Consider the following 4,721-nt stretch of genomic DNA (forward strand, 5'->3'; position numbering starts at 1 on the left):
AAGATAAAAATCTTATCTCAAGCGCTGCTCATACTGCTCAGACCAACCTATCAACTTATTTACTTGCATTCCTGTTGACCGAGCAAACTGCAGGCCAATTATTCATTCAAGCCCCTTGTTTCATTGACCATACATGGTTAGCTTGCACCATGCATAACTTACTCAGGGCTTGTTCATTTGTCCAAGAATGGACTTGGAATTGTTCCAGCTAATCAAAACTTATCTAATTTAGAGAAGAAATCCAGCTAGGAATTGTTCCAGGCCTCTATTCCGTGAAAACCGAACGGCACCTCATTGGGTTAGTTTTGTCTCACACAGTAAACCCTGTGTAAAGAGCATCCTATGTTGTTGGGAAATAACAGACTTTCGTTTTTTTAGATTCGACTACATGATTAACCTGGAACCAGCCATTCTGTTAACTTACTCTACATGATTGAAGTGTAATGTTATGTTATGCCATTTTCTCACTGCCAGGTCACTTGTTTTGAAGGCTATGAGGAAGAAACACTTCTACAAAAAAAAACAATACGAATTGACAGACTATTTCCAAATGAAGATTTGACTTCAACAAAATTCAAGCTTGCTGATTGGATTAGTTGGAATTCTGTATCATCTGAAGGCGGGGCAAATCAGCTGGAACCTTCTTCCATCTTTGAAGAACATCCTTGTTCACCCATATGTGGTGTAATCAAAGGGTCACATGAAAAACCTCACAATCCTGATGTGTCTGTCTTTGCTAAACTATCAGAATAATCTAGTCAACAAGAACTGATCCCATCCCAAACTCAAGAAGTGACACTGCAAGTTGACAGAACTGAAGTTCTAACAGATTGTGGCGAATCTATCTTGTCAGCATCTTTCAGTTATCAAGAAGGCCGAAAACTATGAAGTTTTTGTGAACTCGTTTGTACAACGTGGTGCAGGTTTTTCTGCTGACCCTAAAATTATCACCAAGCATGTTGTTGAATTCATGCAGGATGCAATGGAAGTAGTTACAATAGAATCATGCAGGGCAAAGCTCGTGGGTGACAACATTTCTTCAACCTCTGATACTAGTACCAAGCTAACATGTTCTTCTCTTCTCCATGGCACAGAGCTTTCTGGTACTAGTCTTGAGGATCAGGGTCCAAGTCACTCTAGTGAAAGCCTAGCTAATGATAAATCTTATATGAAATATCACTCTGACTGTACCTCTGGTGTGAATAAAAAGACCGTATTGGTCCATTAAATTCTTTCTGGTGCTGATGTTTGACCTGAGGACAAGGGTTCAGACAGGTCTAATGGAATGCAAGTTGATAATGAGGCTTGCAGAGGTACGTCAGAACCATCGAATTGCCCCCCCCCCCGCCCATGTGGGGTAGATGACAAGGCACCATTCAATCTTTCATTTTACTCGAGTAGGGATGAGTGCAGCAAAGTAGGGATGAAAAAAATAGTACAAACCGTGGAAAATGAAGCAGAATTCGTTGACACAAAAACAAGAACATCTTTTTAATTGGAACCTACATCACGAAAGGGCCTCTAGAGTAATGGTAAGGCTTCCGAGTATCCAGGTTCCGGGTTCAACCCCCCTCGGGAGCGAATTTCTGACTTCGTTAAAAAAATCCTCTCGCTATGCCCCTCCCGCTCTTGTGTTACGTCTTGCACATCACCCTCCGTCTGGGCTATTGCAAAGTGGGTGGTGACGTCCCGCTAGTGATGCGGGCTAAGGTTTGGGGATTTTCTCGACCAGAACCATGTTTCGATCTTTTCTTAATATAATACCACGAGGGCGATCTTTTGCTTCCTGACCTAGTTTATTGGAACCTATGTACCATGGGGAGGAGATCAGCTCAACTATTCATACAAGAAGCACTGGTGCAAAGCTGCAAAAATGATGAGCTCAAAGAATAGAATTCTAAGGATACAAATGCTTCTTTGCATAAAATTGTTGCTAAACGCATGATCTGCTTAAAATTTTCTTATCCAAGTGGAATGTTTGAGATGCCAACAATCAGACCAGGTAAGATGTGATGCCGTAACTACTATCTTGTTTTTTGAATTTGCAACACTGCTTAATCTTTCTACTCTTTAATATTCACATTTGTTTCAATTATTTATGGTGCATACTGTTAATTCTCTAGTTTCGTGAGATGATACAATGGGTTTTGTCATCTTTATTTTCTAAGGGAAAGGCATCAGAAGGACACTCTTTGTTCCTTGAGCCGTTTACATATTTTGGTTTAGACTAAAATGAACTTTCTTTTGGATAGGTTTATCATCTTGTTTCATGAAAAGGATTTTATTGTGCACAAAATGAAAAATAAGTTGATAATATATCTATCTTCTAAACAAGTCTAGATTATTATTGCTTTTGCAGAGAGTAAGGCCACAACATCCAGCTTATTTTCCTTTCTTGGACTTCCTTCGACCTTCGGTCCGCTTGTTTCAAGAAGAAAATATGCAAAGTAAGAGGATTGTTCAAACGCGTATAAGGTTTTATTCTACTTCGACAGAAGAATATCAATGATCATAATAGTTCGTTTGGATGTCGATATTGGAGAACATAATTGTGAATTGGAATTAAATTTTCTAAATTCTGTTGTTTGGTTGCACGCAGAATTGAGAATTGGAATCAGAGGCTCATTTTCCTGGAATTGGACTATAATTAGAAACTCACTCTCCTAATACCGAGTGTCACCCCTCTGTATTACATGGAATTAGACCGCGCAATTCCAAACTTCAATTCAATGACATCCAAACAATAGAATTAGAATTACATCTCATTTCAATAACATGACTGATTTGGTATTGAAACCAATTCAATTCCATGCCCTCCAATATCGACATCCAAATGGAGCATAACTTTTATTACGTAACAAGGGAAGGTTGAGAACTCTCATTTTAAAGTTTTGATCTCAAATACAAATCTGTTTACGAACCAGTTGTATTGTATATAACTACATATGGAAAATAGATCCATACCTAGGGGTGGTAATGGATCACGATCCAAATGTTTCTTCACAATATGTTAAGACCCTTAAATAATTTTAGTTAAAAAATGAATAGAAATAGAGTCTGATCCTAATTCGATTCGATACTTAAATTTTATATTGTAAAATTTAGAGTCCATTACCACCCCTATATATACTTGAAAGCTGGAAGATTTTCTTTTTTGGTTCGTCCTTATGTAACCTAGGTTTAACTTTGACCGGTGCCACTATAAATCTCAACATTCATGTTTTGTACAGTAAAACTCTTCTTTTGATTGAGACTTTCATGTTTGGTGACTTCAGTCAAATTGTCAGAGGGATAACCCTTGATTGACTGGGCCAACCCTAGGGGTGGCTATATAGGGTATATACATGGGCCACATGGGCTTAGCCTCATGGGCCTAATCCACATACTCTAACACCCCCCCGCAGTCTGAACTTCCGTCGCAGCGGAGTATACAGACTGGACTCGAAAAGAAGAAGTACATCACACACAACATGAAGTACATCACAACAGGAAGTACATCACACACAACAGGATCCCCCCACAGACTCAACTAGCCACTACTGATGTTGAGGCTGGAGCGAAACTCGACGAAGGTCGATGACGGAAGACCCTTGGTGAAGATGTCGGCAAACTGGGAGGTGGTCGGGACGTGGAGTACCCGAACAGCACCGGCGGCGACATAATCGCGAACGAAGTGTAGATCGATCTCTACATGTTTGGTCCGCTGGTGCTGCACTGGGTTGGTGGAGAGGTAGACCGCGCTGACGTTGTCGCAGTAGACCAGTGTGCTCCTGGAGAGGGGACTGTGAAGCTCAGCGAGGAGCTGCCGAAGCCAGGCAGCTTCGGCCACGCCGTTGGCCACGGCACGGTACTCCGCCTTGGCACTCGAGCGGGAAACGACCGGCTGGCGCTTCGACGACCAGGACACCAGGTTGCCGCCTAAGAAGACGGCGTAGCCAGAGGTGGAGCGCCGAGTGTCTGGGCACCCAGCCCAGTCAGCATCAGTGTAGACGACCAGCTCGTCGGAGGTAGACCGATGAAGAAGCAGCCCGTAGTCTATGGTGCCCCGAAGATAGAGGAGGAGGCGTTTGAGAGCCGCAAGGTGGGGCTCCCGGGGATCGTGCATATGGAGACAGACCTGCTGCACGGCGTAGGAGATGTCTGGCCTGGTGAAGGTGAGGTACTGAAGGGCACCTGCAAGACTCCTGTAGTCGGTGGGGTCCGCGACTGGGTCACCAGTGGTCTCAGAGAGCTTGGCCTGCGTGTCGACTGGGGTGGAGCAGGGCTTGCAGTCACTCATCTGGGCCCGCTCCAGAATGTCGAGAGTGTATTGTCGCTGGTGAAGGAGGAGTCCTGAGGGGCGAGGCTCAGCAGTAACCCCCAGGAAATGGTGAAGCACGCCCAGATCCTTGACCGGAAACTCCTGCTGAAGTGCGTCAATGAGGCGGCGAAGAAGTGACGGGCTGGAGGCGGTGAGGACGATGTCATCCACGTAGAGAAGCAAGTAGGCAGTCTCTGCGCCATGATGGTGGACGAACAGAGACGTGTCTGACTTGGCCTCCACGAAGCCCAGGGTCACCAGGAACGTGGCCAGTCTGGAGTGCCACGCCCGGGGGGCCTGCTTGAGGCCGTAGAGGGACCTGTTGAGCCGGCAGACCAGGTCAGGGCGAGAGGAGTCCACGAACCCCGCCGGCTGACAGCAGTAGACGGTCTCGGTGAGGGCGCCGTGCAGGAAGGCGTTC

Source organism: Zea mays, chromosome 1, assembly GCF_902167145.1.
Source record: "Zea mays cultivar B73 chromosome 1, Zm-B73-REFERENCE-NAM-5.0, whole genome shotgun sequence".
NCBI lineage: Eukaryota > Viridiplantae > Streptophyta > Magnoliopsida > Poales > Poaceae > Zea > Zea mays.